The following is a 22,255-nucleotide window of genomic DNA, read 5'->3' as shown; positions in this document are numbered from 1 at the left end:
TGTAGTCGCAGCTAAAATAACTGATTTGTGTTGTTTTCCTCAGCTTATTTTAATCCTCATATGGATAAATTATGAAATTGTGGTAGCACATTTATTTACTTAAAGTATTCATTCAGAAGCAGCAGATCACTGAAACCCACAATTTTACTCATGAAGCCATCCCTCTCCGAACAGAAGCATCAGTTTCATGCTCACAAATAACAGAAGCAGAGAAAGAAGAAAAGTCTAAATAAGATGGAGAGAGAGGGTTCAACAGCAAACACAGCTCGCTTTTCAAAACAGCCTTACAAAAATGCTGTTTGTACCACAGGTCTCAGTTGGACAATACGAGGAATGTCAGGAATCTCATTTCTAGAGTCCAGTCTTTGGGGAAAAGGCAGTTTATAAGAAATACCCAATGATACGATCCTGAAAACAGTTATATAAATCACAGCTGACGCAGCCCAGAAAACAGCTACTTTGCAACTCCAGCAACTGTGGCAAGATGAGCACTTATCTGTAGGTCTGTGTCTTACAAGACAGTTTATTCCAAGACTGAGTGCTCTGTAAGTGTCTTAACTCTTCAAACCAAGACGCGGGAGGAAGGTGTTGTGCCTGAGCTCTTATGTCAGTGGGCTCATTTGGCTGGTGCACCACAAATGAGAAAAAAATAACATTTTCGTGGTAGTAACTGTAATGTATTTACATCAATGCAAAAAAAAAAAATGTTTCCTTCTCCTTCCTAAGAGTGTGGCAAGTGCAAACGACCTGCCCACGGTGACGTAGGACGTCAGTGGCGGTACGAGCGATTTGTGACTCACCAACGTCCCCGGCGGCAACAGTTTGATCCCACTCCGAATCAGTGTCTGTAAAAAGCTTTATGGGCCTGAAAGCCCTTTCTGAAGGGCGGGGGTTGAAGCTGGGAGATTTGCCCCCAACCCACACTCTCCTGGAGGAATTAGGACCTCTCATCTGCTCAGCTGACATGACCCAGTCATGATTTCTCACCAGGCTTTCCTTCATATTTTTATCTCCCCACTTCATTTTCCTCCTCAGCGCACAAACCAGCTGCTTTTCTTCGCTGACTCTTCGCCGCGCTCCCCCGGGGCAGCAGCACTGTCCCACCTTCGCTGGCACCACTGACAACCAGCGGAGGACAGAAACCGCGGGAACTCAGCCCAATTCCCCCCACGGCATTTCCTAACTGGAAGCACCGAGCGGCAGAGATGGAAAGGCATCCCCCGCTCACAGGGATCAACTGCACCTCTAGACTCGCCGCATCAGCAAGGTATCAGCGGAGACATCCAAAGCGAATCTCCAGACCTGCCGGATGTAAACCGCTCCTCGTTATGTGCCTGTGACACAGAGCAGAGACATGACACGGGAGCTTCCGGAGGATGGATGGGCTAATTAACACACTGCTGCCTCTGGGGAGCTGGGGTGGAAGGAGCTGGCTGAAAGGATGGAAGCTTGATGGGCAGCCGGGGAGTCTGTGCGCTGCTTTGACATGCTGTAGTAGCGATTTTTTGGTGAAAAACGATGACAGTTTTGGAAGCTGAAGGATCAGCCCAGGGAAGGGAGAGAGAAGATCTAAAGTAAATTGGGACCGCGTCTACACCGGCATGCCAGCGCTGCCAGGCCCCCAAGGGGAGGTGACCCTTGGAGCCCCATCTCTTCCCTGGAGAGGAGGATGGGCTGGCCACAAAGCCACCTTCCCCTCTTCAGTCCCACACACCGACTGTAATCCTGAGACAGAGCAGGGAGCACAGGGAAAACCAGAATGTTCTCCAGAAACATCTCATGTCTACCAAATGCCACAGACCTGTTCCCTTGCTCTGGCATTAGCTCTGCATGGGCAGCCTCCATGTCCACCTTGGTGGTACTCAAGTTCATCCTCCCTCCTCCAAGCCCACCAGCTGCAGGACATCGGGGTGTCTCAGCCGGTGCTGCCCCACATCCGCAGTCAGAGTGTGGCCCAGCGTCAGTGGCTAAATTCCGCTCCATCGAGTGTTGCCCTGAGCGATTAACCAGACAAACACCACCCTACAGCGGACCAGCTGGACGGGTGACTTGAAAGCAGTTTTGCTCATGACATGCTTGGACTCTGCCTGGTGAGAGCGAAGGGTGAAGCTAAAAACATCATTCACCAGGGAGCACATTTTTGCATTTCAAAGAAAAAACAATTTTACTTGCTAATAAATGATTTGTTTATTTACCCTTTCCTCCCAGAGAATGGTTTCATGGCTGCAAGTCCAGATAACTTATGCTTCTATTTAACTCGCGTGTGACTTCGAGGTCATCCATTCAGGGAAGAGTAGTATTTCTTGCGATGGTACGGCACAAAAATAGGCTGGAGGCTTGCCAGATGGGAGGGTTGTATCTCCCCGCTCAGAAGACACCCAAGTGACAGTCTGGCTGGTGGCCATGTGGAGCGGAGAGGTCAGGGGCCATCCATCAGGTTGGGTCCCTTCTGGGTGAGCGGAGACGAGTAAATAAGTAGTTAAGTCGCCTGCTCCGTCCCTGGAATTGGAAAAGCCGTAGGGAGTGGTGCTTTTTTGCCGCGCAGCGCAAACTGTCAGCCAGTTTGTTTTGGTTGCTAATGTAGCCCAACAAGTGGCTGGTGGGTAACTCTAATCGGTTTGAGAACACGCCGTTCCTGGAGAGGTTTTGAGGTATGCCCAACAGCGAACCCATTTCCCTGGCCGGCTTCGAGTGCTGGGGTTTTGGTTTGTTTGCTTCCTCTTTGCTTTGTTTTTAACACAGAGCAGACCTCATTCATTGCAACAGGAAAACCAAGAGCTCTATTAAAGTCCTGATTCTGCTGTTGCCAAGTATTTGGGATGCTAGAGTTGGGATTTTTTTTCAATGAGAAAAACCTCCCTGCTCCCTTTCACAGGTAAAGCTGTTAAACACTTTGCAAAGGTCAGTTTTCTTTCCCGTTCCCCTTGTGTCACAAACATTTGTTTCATATGTTAGTAATTTTCCGATGAAAACAATAATATCTCAGCGATTCAGAACGGAAGCACCCATATTCAGGTTTTCAAATAGAAAACAAAATTTTCCAACGAGACTTTTTAGTTTCTTCTGGACCTCCGACCATTGCCCAAAGAGAAGACTGCAGTGCTACAGATGCCGTCAAATTAATCCTCCTTGCATCTTCGGTGTACAGAGGGTATTAACCTCAATTTACAGATCAGAAAAATGAGACAGGAGGGAGCTGAGTGACAGCTGTAATGAACACGTTGCTTCACTCAGCCAAGGATTGCAAATCGTGAACCCCTGGTTCCCAATTCCCTAATTAGTAAACTACATAGCTCCTCCAATGGACCAGAAATGAATATTTTGACTAAAGCAAAATATCTTCCTTCAGATGTTTGGGTTCCTGCACAGTATCTTGCTACTGAAGGTGATTACGAGCCCTGCTTCTGACACTGTCACCTCTCCTGCTGCTCTTAATGACAAATTCATCTTTAGGGAGGAAATATCTGCTGTCACACCACCTCATAGGAGGAAGCATTACAGAAATGTAACTATTCAGCAATCTTTGGGGGATCTGGCTGCGCTGGGGGCTGTTCTTCACATGCTGGTTACGGCTCCCATGCTCGGTTTTATTTGCTGAGCATTTAGGTCCTGGTGCCAACGGAAACCCAGTTTCATCAACATTTTTTGCTGGCATGGAACATAAATTTGATTAAAAATTAATTCAAATCACCTCAGTGAAGATCTAGAGTGTTGTATAACTCTAACAAGTGAAAGCCAACACTTCTCTGTAGGTGACCTGGCTTTCTGCATACGTTGCATGCGAACAGCATGCCTTGGTACGGGCAACAAACCCTGCTGGGAGCAACCCCAGTGACACCACGGCATTGCCCCGTGACAGCTGGCTTCTGTCATTGCATCTCTTCTACAGGGCTAGAAGAACAGGTCACAGTGCCACGGAGAAGCTTTTGTATTTATGGCCACATCCTACTTGCTCATACCCCTTGAATATTTCCTATCTATGCACCTTTAAATCTCAACCTTTCACGGCCGTTTTGGGTCTAGCAAGCCGGTTCGCACATTTTCCAGAAGAAAGTTGTTGGGTTTTTTGTTGCTTTGTTTTCCACTGGAAAAGAAACAATATTCTATAAAAATCTATAAGCTGACATATTTTGTATCAAAAAGTAATGCCCTCCACAAAAAGTATTCTGATTTTCCTGGAATGGAAGGGTTGACATTACTCTGACTGGCACATTTCAACTTTCTCTTTCATTTGCAATACAATGAAATAATTTTTGCAAAGTGAAAAACACTTTCATTCGGGAAAAAATCAGTTTATATTTGGTTTTGAGATATTTTTCCCCTTTGGAAAATGTTTTCTTTCCTGTAATTTCAGAATGTGTTTTCTCTAATTTCAGATTTTTTCCATAAATAACAAATCCGATTCCTGCCCTGCTCTATTGCATCCTTTATGCAGGGTCCTCCCAGGAATGGCATGCCTCAAGGATTAAAGAGATGTAATGTTTGTAGAGAGATAAAGATTAAGTTCACTCAGTTCCTAGACCTCATGCCGGCTCTGAGCACAAGACTGAATTTCACTTTGTATGAGTTATCACAACTGAAACTGCTCTTTGGTGGAAACCACTATGCAACCATCCATTTGCAGTTGTAAAAGTCAATATATTTAAGCCTGCAGTGCATAACAATGACCCCTATGGATCCTCCAACGTTTTTCTTGGATCTGTATAAGCCTGTTTTTAATATATTACTCATCTAAATTGTTCCTGGGACTTGATTATTTGCTGGAGTTAAAATATCCAATCTTAAAAGATTTTTAAACATGTGCATGCTGAATTCCCCACTGCAATAAGCTTCATTTAGCTCAAGTAAACGGCCGTGCCATAAAAAAATGCTTTAAAAAATCTCAAACTAACTGCTCTCCTGGCTGGTGGAAGCTCCCCAGGCAGGATTCCTCAGTGATGATAATCTCTGGTTTCGGCTGGCTCTGTTTGGTCCCTGGAAGAACAAAATCCAGTTTTCACTCAGCTGCCTGTTGAGGTGAAAGCAGAGGGCACAGCCATCCCCTCCCCTGCAGCGTCCTTCCCCGTAGCACATGGATACTGGATGTTCCCCAAGGAAAAAAGTGTGGCAAGCCAAGCCATCTACAAAACGATATTGATTTATGCTCCGTCCCCGAGAAGCGTATGAAATCACCCTCGCTTGCACGCGCAAGCGCTCGCTGCATTCCTCCCCGTCACCGGGGCCGCGGAGAGCCCTCCTCGGCGTTCAAAGGCAAATGGCGGCACATCCGGCCCAGCGCAGGCTCCGTCTCTTCGTAACCATCGTCTTCTGCGGCACAGCCTGCTGCATTCAGAAGCAGATCAAAGGCTGTTCAGCCTTTGCCCGGTCCGCTTTCTAAGTCCCAGCTCCTTTTCACGATGCTGGCGTTAAATCAGGGGCGAGACTACTGACGGAGATGAAGTTATAGGAGAAAAGAACGGGGCCAAAAAAAAAAAACCAAACCCCGACAAAAAGCACCGCACAGAGTTCAGCAGGCAACTTTTCCTTCTCCGTTTCTTCCGCAAAGAACTGGGTCATCGTGAAAATAACTGCAGAGAGCCCAGCATTTCGCCCCTCCTCTCCTTTTCTATATGAAGGGGCAATTGGGCAATCATGCGAACAACTGCATAAAGTTCAGCAAAAGGTGTGTGGTGTGGTTTTTTCCTCCTCCCCTGAATAATCCTTTGCTCTACAGCAATGAATCCTAACAGGGTGATTCTGGGGTGTGTTCAGAGGGTTAGGATGGTGTTCAGAGGAAGTGCCAAACATGCATTTCTAAAATGCGAAGTTTTGGAAATTGTTTGCTTTTGCGACTCTGAAATCTGGGGGGAAACACCCTAATTTATTTATCTTTGATTGATTTTTGTGGAAATTCAGAATGTCTTTATCTCAGCCACACAGTCAGATTTCTGTGGCTTTGGCCACAGAGCCTCCCTACAGTTTCAACAACTCGATATCCAGAATGAATAAATCTGATATGTACTTGCTTTTACAACCCCCTTGTCTTATTCCCCCAGGGAAAAATATCATCTGCCCGATTGTTGACTGCCTGGATTTACCCCCACAATATCCCTCCCATCAACATGTGATTAATCATCCTACTCCAGCAGGCACCTCTCAGGAACTCAAGACCTTTTACAAGCCTTAATTAAGCCTTGCAACATCCCTGTAAAATAGGTTGAAGCTGGGGTTAAATGATTTGCCTGAGGTGACAAAGCAAATCAGAAGCAGGGATAGAAATGAGAAGAAAAGCTGCTGCTTCTGAAGCACGCACATGGCTCCCAGGATCGATGCAAGATACCGAAGTCTTTATATTTCCCTTTGGAGATGGGGTGCCGCAGCCACAAAAGCCACGGCAGCCATGCCGTGAGGCTTCCCCAGCTCTCACCCACCGCACCGTTTCGCCTCCATTCCTTCAGCCTGGGCTTCCCCTGCAAGCCCAGCCTCTCCCCTCGCCCGTGGTCCCTGTTTGCAGTTCCCTGACCTACTGCTTGTACAAGCTTTATCTGCCTGTAAACTGGCAGCGGAGCCCTGCCCCGGAGCTGGCTATCTTTCACGAGCCACCTCTCCCCATTTGACACCCAAATTGAAGTCAGACCCTTGACACTTGGCACATCATCAGTTCTAGAGCGCGAGCGGGGAATCGGAGCCAGGTGTGAGGATGCTGGGGTCCCGGCATCTCTCTCGCTACCTCTGCAATCGGAGGGGAAAATCACATCAAGGGGGCTGAATCCAGCGAAGTCTTCTGGGAGGCAAAAGTAACAAAGGGGGGGGAAATGCATAACTTTTTTTGATGGCCTGGGAGCCCCTCTCACCTTGCCAGGGGTCTTTTTGTGGGATCAACTATTTTCTAGACTCAGGAATTAGAGAGTCTCATGCAGGTGGTGGTGGTGTGCGTGTCCATGTGCTCACTTCTTCCTCTCCACCAAGTTATGAAACACAATGTGGGTTTCTGAGAGTTTTTGTTGGTTTTTTTTCTTTATTCCCAAGAAAAATCTTTGCTTTGTTATTTCCTAATTCGCCCCAGATTTTCATGGCAGACTCCAACACTAAACAAACAAACCAGCAACCCAAAATCAATGTTCTCTCAGCTGGTTTAGTGGTTTCTTCAATGACCCAGCAGCAAAAGCAGACTGGCAGGGGTAGAGAGATCTCCCCATGGTACCCACCAAAGCGGGCTCCATTGGGAAGGATAAATACCTACAGCTCTGGGAAAATGTCCCTTTTCCTTAGGGAACAGGGTTCCCCCATCCTGCTCTCTGCTGCTTGTGCAGTTCCTTCAATGTATTCCTAAAGGTCATCCAAGGAGACATTATTCCTAGAAAGTTCCTCCTCCCCCCGGGCCTTACATCTCCTCTCCCCAGCTTTGCCCAACTTGGCATAACATTGAATAAATAAAACATAACCAATTCCATGAGGAAATGATGGTCTGAGACCCTCCTGCATGCTCGGCCACTCGGAGGGTGGCTAGGCTGCACGGCCGTCCAGCCACGGGCAGCGTCCTGTGGGAAGGAGCAAGAGCATCAGCCCCACACAACATTGCTGAAAGCTTTAATGAAACATGAGAATAAGCAAGGCCAACAAACCCCAACTTCTTATCTATTTTCTTGTGGACCAGGTCAGACCATTGGCATATATCTAGGCTGAGGGGCATCCCAGGGACACCCTGACAAAGAGATTAAGTATTCATACAGAAAATATTACCCACTGCTGCGACCCCATGAACACACAGGACCTTTCCAGCCTGGTGGCCTGGTCCACCACCGTGTCCCCCAAGGCAGTCCCTGAAGCATGCCAGCTGATAGGGACAGAAGGCTGGTAGAGCTCGTGGCCCCACGCAGCATCCCTGGGGGCACTCCACAGCCTGTCCACGCGGGCTACTCCCAGGAACAGCTTGTCTCCAGGTTTACTCTGCTCGCACCACGGTATAAACATCTGGGCAAGTGGCATACCGCAGCGCTCCAGCATCTTCGCCTGGAGAGGTCCCCTGGGAGCTGCATCAGAAATACTCCTCTTCTTTCTTGACTTCTGCTCCGCAGTTGGATCAGCCACCCCGTCACACACATGTTGCGCACAATCAGCGCATGAATCCCGGCGACTCAGACCCTCCCTGTCCGATGCTCTCGGTCTGGAAGTAGTTAATACACAAGGTGCCAGGAAATGGTGCTAAAAATATGCTGCATGGTTCCTCTGTAGAACACGCCATGCCTTACACGTAGCTTTTTCAGTGTGGTTCTTCAGATCAGCCCTTAACAGAACATGGTATTTTTTTCCTGCACCTATTTCAACATCCCAAACAGAGCCACAGGCAATGGGTGGGTTGCTCCCCCATCCTCTGGCCGCAAGGCCAGCATTCCCAGCTCCCTTGGTCCTTCTGGCAGGTTTTGCAACATTTTGGCTATTTTGAAACCCCGAGATAAATTTCCAGGCCTGTGTTTACAGCAAAAGGGTAGAAAACACAGATCCTAAGCCCTGGAAGACAAATAGACACAACTTTGATTGCAATGTTATTCTAATCCCAACAATTTTAACGAATTACTTGGGTTCTCGATAGGATTGTGCTTTTTTTCCTGCCTTTCGGAAACACTTCCAGAAATACAAATAGTCTCAAGAGTCGGAGATGAAAATGGGAAATCAAAAAGTGTGCAGAAAATGCCAATTAAAATGGAATCAAACTGCCGACTCAGCATTTTCCCTGCCACGCTCCCCCGTCCGGCTTGGCTGCTCTGAACTCACCCCTCCACGCTGCAACGGCAGCTGGGCAGGCAGCACCCTAGGGCTGAGATTTTGGGAACAGAGACTATTCCTGTTTCAAACACCCAAAGGTGCAGGTCAGAAAGCCCCTCCTGCATGGACCCGACCGCTGGGGTACAGCCACAGGCTGCAAGGAGCCTCGCACCACACATTTCCCTAAATCAGGCTTCATGCCGTTGCTGCTATTAACTGAGTGAAATGGCACTTGTTCCACAAAAAGCAGCCACGAAATAGTTAATTCCAATTAGTTCAAAACAGCAGATATCATGCTTTATATTTTGGCAGTTCTCATTTTGAAGGAAAAAATATGTTTGTGTTCTTGGAGTCAGTCTGAACAATAAAATCGGATGCCAATTTTCTGGTCTAAATTAGGTGAAAGACCAGACTTTTTATCATATGTGTGTGTCTGTGTGTGCTGTTCCGTTACATGTTTATTCTACTCCTCCGTATATTTACCACCGAAATCACAGGCTGCCCAGCGCATGCCACAGCGTGGCAGAGAAACACGACAGCCCGTTGCATTTTCTAAGGTTGGAAATTGAACCTGGCACCAGGAAAGCGCGAGACGCTATCAATTGCAAAAGGAGATATTGCCAAAAGATAAACATAATAAAGTCAGTCATTGTCAGCATATCAAGTGAAAGCCTTTCCAGGGTGTATGAATAAGGGTTTTAAACTTTTGCACTGGTTGAAGTGTTTTCACGTCCAATTTCAGTGTGTGCTGAAAAACATCCAAACCCCGGGATTTAAAGAGGCTAAAATCAAAAGGATTAATGAATGGTAAAATGCCATGGGAAAAAAACCGAGGCTGGCCCATCTTCCATGGGACATTGTCGCTTGTGAGCCCATAGCGGAGGTGCAGGCAGCATTGCCCCCCATCAAAGGGGAGGGAAAAGAAAACGCAAGCAAAATAAGCACGCTTTCAGCGCCGCTCCACACGCTGTTCCCGTCTGCTGGCATCAGCTACAGGAGCCCAACCAGGAGAAAGCGACGCCACGTGCCCACCTCTCACGCGTGCAGCGTGCCTGGTGACACGGGGCACAACCCAGCCCGCGCGGTCCACCCGGGGAGGCTCCGATACCCGTCCTTTTGTTTCCACGCAAGTGAGGTTTTCATAACCTTGCTTTCATCATTCATTTTCTTCAGATGTCACTAATTTTCAGGACAGGCAAGAGGATGCCAGACTCGCATTCAGCGCAGACGCCGGCACGCAACGGAGAAACTATTCCTGCAGCAGAGCAGAAGATACAACACAACCAGCCAAACCGCGCCTGACTCATCAGCCAAATCAGCCGGCGGCAGCTCTGCTCACATCCAAACCCTCCCCATCCAAAACCCCTCCAAGCCCTGTCCTCTGGTCATCGGTGGAGGTGCACAGCTATGGGGAGAGCTTGCTGGCATCTGGTTTCTACTCACATCGGAGAGCACACCTGGGACGTTAAATCTCTGACACCCCATTTACTTCATTCCAATTGTTTTCGCAACACTAGAGGGAGACAGGATTCAAACAAGGTTTTGCAAGCAGAAACCAGTATTTGTCAATGACAGAAAACACTGAGAAATCTTCACAGAGCCCAAGACACCCAGGAGAAAGTCAGTGCCACCTCCAAGCCTGGCCAGCTGCAGCCCGAGCAGAGCCTTTGCAAAGGTTATTCAATACTATTTTGGACATTTTACTCAAGAAAAGCACATAAACAGATAAAATCTGAGCACAGGCTTAAATTTAAGCGTATACTTAAGAGCTTTCTGGCACAAGGGCTCAACCAAGGATTGAGAGCCACACACCATATTACTTTTAATTGAGCTACTGTCTTCCCATGTGTTTCTTCATGGGGAGATCAGTGGCTGGCTTATGAGTTCAAGTAACAACATCGCTTAAAAGAGTATTCGAACAATTGCGGTTGGCAGTTCTCTGAATAATATGAATGTTATAGAGTGTCGGAAAATGTCGTATCATCAATTTTCTGGTTTCCTGCACTCATTGCTTTTGATCTCCACTAAAAGATTTATTGAATGGTTTTCATTTTTACATTAACCTAGTCCAAATTACACCGATTGAGAGTTGAGACTTTTAAAAAAAAAAAAAAAATCTAACATACAAAGAGAGAGTTTTAAAGCTGAGGCTTTTGATTCCTTCCAGTTTTTATTGTTTGAAGCAAAGAGCTGTTTTGGCAGGTTTATGAGATGGCGTCTGTTTTGCTGACAGACATGCCTGATAGATTGCTTGTTCATGTTTTATTTTTGGTGCCATTGCTGTGTTATCTGCATTTGAAAAACAATTTACTTTAATTAAAATTTAAATCAAATATATGGAAATATCAGCCTTGCTTACAGTTATATCTTAAATCTATCCTGTTGAGCATCTTTCCTCATCGTGGGTGAAATGCGATGCAGAGAAAGTGATTCCTTCCCCTCTGGCAATGCTCACACTCAGCCGTTATTGCTCACAAATGAGGAATAATTCCTCCCCACGAGCCCTGCAATGCCTTGAAAAGTGAATAAGGACACTTCTTGTACTGCCTGGCTAACCTAAACATGCTATTGATGAGTGTGAAATTAAAGCATTCCTTAAAAACTAAAGTTATAGCAGCCAGGACATTGACTTAGATGATTTCCTGCAGCAGTGAATTTTAGTGACCACAGCGTACAAGAAGGATTATTTCCTTTCGTTTGTTCTGGGCATTTAATCATTTGTAGCCTTTGAGCTCTGCCTAGGGATCATATTCCAGGAATTTTTTGTTGTTTAACAAGACTATTTTCACTAACCTGTGCCACACCATAAGTTTTGGGTGAGTTAGAAAGAGAAATAAAACTGAGAACTTTTAGGGCCAGCAGGTCTGTGCAAGATAGTTTGCAAGTCCCTGCTCTTACTTCAGTTTCAAATTATACCATTTGCCATCCTCTGAGGTCTTAACAATCCCATTTTATTCTCTGTTAAAAGAGAAAAAAAAAGGATCTTTCATTTAAGCTACATAAAATAGAGACGTCTCATGCAATGCACTGAGAGCTTCAGTTGCAGTTGTGGGGGAAAAAAAAAAAGAGCCCATTTTCTTCCACTGCCCTTTGCTGTTAGACAGCCCAAACATGTTCATTCCATGAGCCAAGTTCACCCCTGCAAAGTCTGTCGGCAACTGTACTGATGAGCTTGGCCTTGCTGATGCTTCTTGAAATCGCCTCCAGCCCCAAAATAGCCTGCACCCACCACAGCACCGTTCCCTGAGCGTGAATCGTGGGGACGAGGCGGGCAGGGAAACCTGTGGCAGCTCATGACTGAACATCAGATTTGAGGATTTTCTCTAAATATGCCTAAGCAAGGCAAAGCATCCCTCCTCTCCCTCTCTGCATTCTTGTTTTCCCTTCTCCTATCTCAGCTGAATTTTCCTACCAGTTTCCTGAAAACACTTCCCCATTTCACACCATAAACATCCTCCACTTTTATTTGACCAACACTTCCTACGCTGCGAGGCCTTCCGCCCGGCTCCTCCAGAGCTGCTTCTATGTTTCCCCATCTTTGATAGCTCAACAATAAATGAAAAACCACTTTTCCTGTGCTTGGTACTGGCATGCTTTCAGCATTTTTTTCTCTCCCCAGCACTAAGCGGTGAGTGCAGGCCATTTCATGCCCGGGGCAGCCCTGCTTTGCAAGAGGTAGCGACGGAGGTGGAAGGACTCACTGCTCCCAAATCAAGGGCAGGAGGAGCATCTCGCTCAGAGAGAGCTGACATGGTGCTGGGGGTTGCTCCTGCACTGTCAGGATCCCTTCAGACACACATGAGTGGAGGCATATGGGGAACAGGACTGTCCTCTGCTAGAAGACAGAAGGCCACAGCCACCCTGGTGTCCATGAGGAGCGTTCCCTCCGAGCTGCATGCTGCTGTCCTTAGGTCACCCCTGCTCCTCCGCTGGGGAATTCCCAGAGCTCAGGCCAAGGCCAGCTGAAGGCAAGAGACTGTTTGTGTTGACTTCAGCAGCCTTGGACAAGGCTTCCTAGAAGAAGGAGTTTCCTGGAGAGTCAGCCCTGATGGACAGAGATGCTTCCCCGGGAGACTTCCTGCTGCCAGCCAGGTAAGGCGCAACCTTCGTGCTGTCTCTTCCTCCGACAGAGAGCTTTAGCCACTGGTGGAGACCAGCCATGCCTTATCATGTTATTGCCCTTTCTCAACTTTTTATTTTGCCACACAGTAACACGTGAACTCCCCAGAACTCCAACCATGTACGAATGTTACTGGAGCCATGCTTGTGCCTGGACCTAGCAAACAAGAGAAAGGGCATGTCCCCCACTGCAGGCAGCTCCCGAACACCCAGCACCCATTTTGCTGGAGATGAGCACTGACTGAAGCTGGAAGACCAGTGTTCAACCATGCTCAAAGTCAGCCTAACGCCAGGACTAAGGTGATATGTAAAGGTCTAATAGGTGACTCAACGTTTGGGTGCCTGAGCTTTGGTGGCCAGGTGGTAGGATCAGCAGCATCCAGAAAGGGCCTGATTTTTGGAAACAGCATCACATCAGAAGGCTGATGTGCTCCAAACAATTCAGCTCTGATTTAAGGAGAGGCCGTATAACCTCAGCAGAAGCAAAAGTCCTTGCAGAGGCATTTGGCTAGCATGCTTCAGCAGCAGCTTTGGGAAGATCTTCTGACACATGAGAAAGCAAAAGAATTTCCAGGAAAACTAGGTTGAGGAACAGCATCTTTATGGACACCCTGCAAATGGGCCATCTTAATTCACCACAATTGCATCGGAGCCACCGATGGACAAATGCCCCGCTTCTGATGTAAAAATAAGAAAGTGAGGATTAGTTTGAGAACTATTATATTTTGTTTCAGCATGTTTTATTAGTACCGAATGCGGCCAGGGATATACTACCCTATCTCTGAGTGGCCAAAGATAACATGCAAAGCTTTGCTAGAAAGGATGACTCCAAAAGATGGGGGAGCGATGGGGAGGACAGACAGCATCATGCATTGAACCAGCAGCAGATAAACACAAAATACCTGTCCCATTACCTGGCTCCCCCAGCCTTTCCCCTCAAGCAGCTGTATTTTTTCCACCTTGCAATTCATAAGTGACTCTCCTCATCAGATATCCTTTGACTGCACATAGCGTTTTTTCTTTTAACAAACTTTGGGCAGAAGCTGAGAGCACCCTTTCCTTGTTCACCGTTTTTATTTGAAATCAGGGAGGCAGCAGCTTCTGCGAATTTTCACATAACATAATGCGGGAAAACAATGCATTGGTGAGGGAAGCCTGACTGTTTTAGTTGCAGCAGCTCTGCATTTGTTATCACAGATAAAACACACTGTTGAGAAAACTTTAAAGCCATGAGAGCCCCGGGATGCAGAAAAAATACCAGCCCTTGTATTTTGTGTTCTACCCTGTTGCTTTTTTCTTAAAGGGAAAGGATAGAAAAAATTACCTTTTCACAGTCTTCCATTTGGGCATGATTTTAATCCACCTTGCATCACTCTGAAAAACCATTCAGTGAACAGATAAAGAAATAGAAAAGTGAGTCATTTCATAATTCTAATATTTCTGCAGCATTAGAGCATGATAAGGCAAACCTAAGTTGCCCTTGTTTAATACTTATGAGATAACAGTTACGGAGACATTTTTGTGATGCCTGAGAAGTCCGGAGACCTGCCTACCCGGTGTCCCGTCGTGTAACTTAAGAGCACGCTACTTAAGGCTGCCAAGCACGCAAAGACCTTCGCTTGGAAGAGACATAGGTGGGTGCAGATGACTCCTCCTGCTTAATGCCTCACATCTGGAGCCGAGGGAGGCTGAGCTGAAGCAACACCGACTCCATCCCAAGCAGGGGCTCCATGTCCCTAGCAGCAGGGAAAAGCAAGACAACACATAGCATTTGTCTGGCCTGCCCTGGTGCTGCAAGCTAACTGCCAACTACCCCAGCACAGTGAGACACAGTAACGATTTAATAGGATTTATATACTATAATGCTTTGTGTCTGGATAATACGGTGTTTTCAATAGCTTTGTGTGCAAGTATAGGTATTACCTATATGCTCACATACGTATTTTTTTATATATATAGGCACGCACAGATACGCAGTAGCAATGCATTGAAGAAAAAGAACTGAAGGCAAACATTATGCAGCTGCAAGCCTCAAACTCAGAAGCATGACAAGAACGTACAGCGAAGGGAGGTCCTGTCTCGACGGTGCCTGCAAGCAAACCCAGCCAGAGACACGGAGCAGCCCCGCTGGACAGGGAGGTCACGGCGAACGGGAGCACGCGCTGGATGAACCTTGCTCGGCTCGCGTCAGCTCTGTCAATTTTGTGCCCGTATCACATGAGCAAAGCGCTTTAAGGAGGGACCTGCAGAGGGACAGCACGGCACTGGTGCACACTGAGCGAGTTCTCGGGGCAGGCGGCTGCCGAAAGCGGCTTGGCAGGTAACCCGGCCGTGCGCGACAGCAGTGATCCACACCCTGGCAGAGGAGAGGCTGCTCTCGGCTTCCCAGCGACGCGCCACAGATGAAAACAATGTGAAGCTCAGCCTCCAAGAGCTTTACAAGCAAAAACAACTCTAAACTCTTTTTTCCCCCAATAAATTTTTGCTCGTGGCAAGAATCACTGGAGAGTTTAGTTATTTTTTCCAATACACAAAAAGCAACCGTCCAGCCCGATGCCTGTGTAATATCTAGCAAGAACAAAACAAACGAAGGACAAAATTAAAGCTGAACTCCCCCAGGAATGGGCTGCAGGAATCCTTGGGAACAACATGCTGCCAGGCACAGCACACCAGGAGAGTTCTGCTAATTAAAAGACAATGAACCCCTCATGGCAAAATACTGAAGACAGGACTCCACCTCTCCAGCATTAGGGCTACATTCAGGACAAACCGTATCTCAAGTGCTGGTTAAAAACAAGTTATTATGACTCTGAAATAGGCAAGTGAGACTTTTTCAAACTAGATCTGGGGAGAGTCAACAGATCATGGGATAAAAAAAAAAATAAAATCTGCATTTTCCAGCTCATCCTTTTGGGCCAAGGCTTTCCAGGTGGCTGCACGCACCAGCTAAATTCATACCCTGGAAAGCCTCTGAGCCTGCATTTTAGTGCCTCCAGGGACAGTCAGATGCATCTTCAGCAAATACTGTCCATCAGAGCTGTAACAGGGGTGATGGATGTCCCTGCCCCATGAGTCCTGGGACCCCACCTCGGCTCTGTAGAGTAAGTGCTATACCCTGAAACCTGGCAAGCAAGAACAGTAACAACACCAAGAGGCTCAGACCAACAGCAAAGCCACCTTCCTCCTCCATATGCTGTCTCCATTCACCTTCTCCAGATCATTCACTGCACTTTTTCACGTCTCAGTGAGTTACCAGCTCACACAACAGCCTCCCAAAACATGGAGACCAGGGAGACCGCTAACACCAATGGGGGTGAATATCCCCTTGCATTGGTTGGAACAGCCGATTTTGGTCTTTGGTTTTGCTTCTCAGTGCACGCAGCTCATCCCTGCCTGATGCACCATTACCCTCGTGTCCTCTCAACACAAAGACCATCAGATTGTGCAAACTTGTCCCAGGCCAAGTCATCGGCTCTCAGCAGCTTACTCTCTTATTAAAATAACACCCTTTTTTCATCCAGGCCCTAAACACTTCTCTGGAGCGCTTGTTAAAGGCCTGAATACCTGAGGGTTTCTTCAAGGGAAGAAGAACTCACGCTTCTCACAGGAGCTCGGCCGAGAAGGCTGATAATCATCTTGTGATCACAAATTACTTTTCATAAGGACCATTTATGAGGTAACAGTTGGCATGCGGAAAGCATTTCATTTCGCCAGCAGCTAACTGAAAACGAAACATCGTGAACCCTAAAAAGAAACCATGAATCAAAGGCTGCATTCTTCTCTCCCACAGTGACCCCTTTGTTTGGTTCTACCCAAAAGTTTCATTACGAAAGTCTGATACAGGAGCCTTATTAAATTGTGATTAAATGACGTGCCTGCGTAGAAGTCTGCTCGTTCCGCTGTTGATGTGGGCTGGCTTTCTTAGACTTTTAAAACATACAGTCTTATGAAATAGCTGTAATATCTTTTCCCATGATTGCTAGGGAACGGAGGGTCTTTGCTCCTGCTCTAGCCGTACCTGGCCTTGCTCCAGAGGATAACATTTTCATTAAAAGTGCATTAGGTGCACAATTCACTATGCAGCCATCCTGACGAAGCGCCTGATCCAAACCCCGTTGACCTGGCTCAGAAGCCTTAATGGGCTTTGGTGAACTTTGCTGGCCCCTATAAAAACAGAATCACCCATCACGAGAGTTACTTTGAGCTGCTTTTAACATCAGTTGGATCCAATTTGTTCCCACTGCTTCGCCCTTAACTCTTTCTATGTTTCAGGATTTGAAAAAAGCAGCACAAGCCAAACCATGGCCAAGGCCACATAATTGGTAATTACTTTATTAGAGCAGCAGGGATGACATTTGGAGAGTTGGGACACCTGAGCAAGGGTTAAACAGTAGAAAGTCAAACCCAATGACCTCCCCACCATTTCTGACCAAGGGTTAGTTCTGAGTCTCCAGTAAGCTCGCAGCAGTGATGCATCTTTCCTTTCAGATGACTCACTTTAAAGAGCGCCCAGTGATTTACGCACAGAAAAATGTATTAATAAATACAGAAATGCACAAGTTCGTACATTTTAAGGCCAGGGGAACCGTCACAAATATTCAGTCTGACCCTCTGGAGACTGCAGTCTCACCCAGCAACTTCTGCCTAAAATGCACAGCTTCTGTTCGAGTGAAAGCATCCAAATATCACAGTGGAATCCTTTCAAATACTTTCTTCTAATATTTGTCAGAAGGGATGTTGTAAAAACAGAATCCCCCTCTTTCTGCTGTTTCAGAAAGTCTAAGTCAGGGCAGTGTCCCTTAGTGATGTGCTGTTTCCATACTCAGAGCTGTGCGGCGTAGGGCTTTAGTTGGAAGTGGCTCCCAGTGGGATGGCTCCCAGCCCATCCCACACCTCAGCACTGTCACACAGGCAGCCCCACCAGCCTGTCGTGCCCAGTCGTACCCGTCTACCCCGTAGGCCCTTGCAATCAACACGATACTGGAGTAATGTAGCTGGTTAACAAAGCCACTGCTTCATACCATCTACAGCTTCTTCTGGGCAAGAGCAACACTGCTCGTTCAGCAGAGAGGAGGTCAAGCTACTCACAAAAGGTGGCAGAGGATGGCCAGAAGCTTTTTATGGCAATATGGGTTATTTCTGGGAGATGCTGGCAGCCTTCTGGCTGAGTCAGCAAGAATTCTCCATGGGGCACGTATCACGGGCTGGCCTCCTCGCAACCCCGGGACCAGAGGGCTGGATCACAGAGGCACCATCTCACTCATCCGGCGAAGGCAATTTAAATCATGCTTTACAAAGTACAAATGTGTGTAAATATTTGTGTAAGATAAGATCGGTGAGCAGCCTAGCAATATTTCAAAGAACTGAGCAGGGGAAAAAACCAGATTATATATACTGCTTGAGAAAAATAAAATTAGGAAATCCTGCAATGTGTTTATGTTAGGGTAACATTTGCTCCGGAGTGGGTTTCTGTCAGTGGATGTCCTACACATGGAACGGGCAGTGTAAATAGGAGAGCAGGGCATGCGAAGAGATTTATCTGAAGATCAGACCTGAAACTCGTGAGGGACTCCTAATCAAGCCATTCACCAGCCACAGGACATCAAAAGGCTTACGGGAAAGGTTGGTGGATCTCTCAGGTTGACATATGCAGGCACAGGCAGCTGATTGCTAAGTTGTATTTTATTCCGAGCAAACACACAGTGAACGTCTCTGAGATAATCAATCTTTTCGTATTCAGGAGACAAAGTTTGTTATCTGAAGTAGCTGCAAAGCCTTCTGACAAGGATACATTCCAGATTTCCTCCTTTTAAATTAATATTTTTGAGGAATACTTATAGCCCAGGGTCACAACACTGTGGACACCATCAAAAACCATCCTGAACTGGAGGTTTGGAGAAGTGCCGTACCACCCTGCCACCCTCAGCAGGCAAACGCTGCTCATGCTGACCCCTGATGCTTCGACACAAAAGCAGAATCTACTTACAGAGGAGGCAAGAAGATCAATTTTAAAAGTCTGCATATTTTATAGGTAGGACGCAGAAAGTGCCAGTCTCGCAAATGGTTTAGCCCAGAGAATGAATAGCAACTCTCAGCTTCCCAGAAAGAACCCCACATTTCCCAGGGATGACCACACTGCTGTACCAGGTGACTGTATAAAGCACTACATCATTTTGTAAAAACTTTGTACACCTCAGTTGCATTTTGCATCACAAACCAGGTTCTCAGCATTTCTTAATCACTTCATCTAACACTTTAATCTACAAGAGTCAACGTAGCTTCTTCTGCCACAGTCACCAACATCTTCACACCGGGAGCAGAACCACTCAACCCTTCCCCAGCACCCGGCATTCGAGCCATGCACGGACAGCACAAAGGTGGTTGGTAATCACAGTGCAATGACCTGAGCTTTCTAATTGTAGCCATCAGCTTTGAAAACATCGGGCTACATGACTTGGGCAAGGAATGAGAGTCGAGTGACCGTGCTCCAACCGCCAGCCAGCCAACTGCCTCCCTCACTCCGCAGCCTCACTTCTTTTTCTCCAGATGCTTCGCATTTCCCCTTTCCTCTGCCAGGTGTTTTTAGCACATCAATGCTAAAAATTTCAGCGTGTTCTAGGATCCCACCCTGCTTTTAAATAAACTACCATAGATCTGTCTCTATGGAAGATGTTTCTTGCCAGAAATATTATCTAATTTGTAAGCATTTTATGATTTTCTAAGAGTTATAAAATACAGTATTAGGAAACAAATGGCCAACAGAAAAGATCCCTTCTGGTAGCCAAAGTGACCATATAATTGATTTTTATGAACAGCATCTGAAGAAATGAGTCACAACCCATATGGCTATTTTGGAATCTAGATATACATCAGATTTTAAGCCTCTCAGAAGATTTATCCAAGTTTTCCACATATAATCAATGGTGATTAGACAAGGATATGAATCATTACAGTTTCTAAGGCTGAGCACATGTTTGAAGGGTGAAGGATTCACACATTCTTGCTCTATAAATACCCACCCAAGGTTGTCCAGAGCATGAGAAACTCAGATGGCAGAAAGTGAAAAGGTATCATAGAACAAACTGCGGACTCATTACGGAACCAAAGGCCTCCTCCCTTAGATGGGTGTAAATATTATTAACCTAGGACACGGTTCAAACGTCAGTTGAAGTCAGATGGAAAAACTTTACCTCTAAGGCAGACTGCGTGTCCTCTTTCTCCATGGCTTTAACCATTTTCTCATAGCTTGGCCCCAGCCGGTGAGGAGGTTAGGTTACAAATTTGCTCACTCAACTGCGATGCTATACAAATAACGCCCACACGGTTCACATGTGCACACTCTTCCCATGGACATCTGGGCTTTCCAGCGGTGCAGAAACACCCCTCCCATGGGCCCACATTTGCACAATCACACACGTGCACACCTCACACATAACACACCTTCACACACCCAGACCTTCTCCCGGGCGCTGCACGCAGCTCCACCGTTTAAGCCTGCGCTGCCTTTTCCCATGCCAGAGGATTCACGTTCACGCAGTGCCAAGGCAGGACTGCATCCCGTGTCTTCTGAAAGACGCCGAGAGCCCTGTTTGCAATTGCTCAGGACTTTTATTACTGCCTTCCAATTGATCCAAGAGCAGCGTTGGGAATTCCGTTTACAATGACAGTAGGTGCAACAGGTACAAAACCCTGAGCGACTCAGTCCCTGCAAACATGATTGCTAGTTTGTATTGCTTTGCATCCCAGCCTCAGGTGCTGGTCCACAATACCCTTCCTCTGCTCGTGACACGCAGCACCAGAGAGGGAAATGCCTCCCAGTACAAAACGACCTTCTTGTTACCATGGAAATCTTGGCCAGCTAAATATTTTGCAAGTTCATTTGCCATGGAAGAGAAAAAAGCGTAAGCCAGGATTTATGCATGATGCTTCATGCATAGGATCTCCAGTGCATTTCTTTCCATCCATCAGACTTCTGCACACCCCGATTTCCAGCACACGGAAGAGCTGCCCACGAATACTGGAGATGTTTGGCCTAGATTGCATGTTTATGACTTTGATAGACTTTTTGAACCAGAAGGGACTGTTACTATGGTCCCATCCAGTTTCCTGTGAAACACAAACCAAACAGTGTCAGCTGATAATTTCTGTATGAAGCCCTGTGACTTCTACTTGAACCGGCACCAGACGCACTCCTGATGTGCTACAGCTACTATATTATATACCTTCCAGTTCCTGTATTCCTCCAAGCAATGCAAAGGAGAGAAGGGAGCTACAGTCCCTTTTGCTGCCTATTTGTCTTGATAAATGAGCAAGCGAACTGAGAGCCAACAGTATTTTTAAAAGCTGTCTAGTCTTGGAGGCAAGTAAAGCCTCTGCATTCCTTGGAAAGAGACGATCGGGTGATAGAGAATAGACCAGGATCCATAATCTGTTATACAGGTTTAACTTCATCACACTAGCACACATTCAGATCCCATTTTAAAGGGAAGCTGAAAGATTAACATCGGCTCCTAGACCAAGCCTGTTGCAATGAAACCCTTGCCTATAGTTTGACAGAGGCACTAACAGGATCTTTTATGATGACTGCCAAGGGAAGTCTCCAAGACAGCCGAAAACTTTGAGGTTAAAATTTGAAAGGAAGAGAAACTTATCCTCATATTCATGTTACAGCACATGATAAACTATTCCAGAGGGGATTCTTACCAGGATGCTAAAATAAATTTTATGGAGAACTAGAGTAATTCATCTAAAATGAGGATGGAAGAGTAACATATTACCTGGGAGGAAACAAAGAAAGGTAATATTTTGCCCTCAATTTTATTGTGTTTCTAAGGCAATTCAGTAGATAAAATTTGCAAAGCCATTTGAAGATGAAAAGGCCTGTACAATAACCAGATTCAGAGGATCATGATCTAAGGAAATATTATGCCAGTTGTAGCAAAAGTAGACATTTTCATATTTAAGTTATTTCATATTATTATGAAACACACCAAGACTAGCATTCTTCCACCCAAAGATTTCCCAGATTTCCCACCCACATAGAGTCTGAAATCTCTATATAAGGAGTTTTTCCCCACTTCACAGATCAAAGCAACCTTCCCCATCCTGGCAGCTCAGCTAGAAATAGGGCTGACATCCCTCAACTTGCAGTTTAGCATCTTTAGTCTTGACTTTAGCCTCTCAATTGACCATTACAGCAACAAGTAGATGCTTTGCAGCCCGCTCTTACTGCTCTTTGACTAACTGCCTCCGGAGGTAGTAGACATGCGAGTCTTCTGAGCGTATGGAGGATGATTTTATTCCTTGAATATCGGGGGCATCTATCTGCTTGGTTCCCCAGCTAGCACAGAGGACTAAATCATCTCTCCAACACAAGTCGGTGCCCCCTGCC

Source organism: Phaethon aethereus, assembly GCF_964289735.1.
Source record: "Phaethon aethereus genome assembly, chromosome: 8".
Classification (NCBI taxonomy): Eukaryota; Metazoa; Chordata; class Aves; order Phaethontiformes; family Phaethontidae; genus Phaethon; species Phaethon aethereus.
This window is presented reverse-complemented; position numbering follows the sequence as displayed.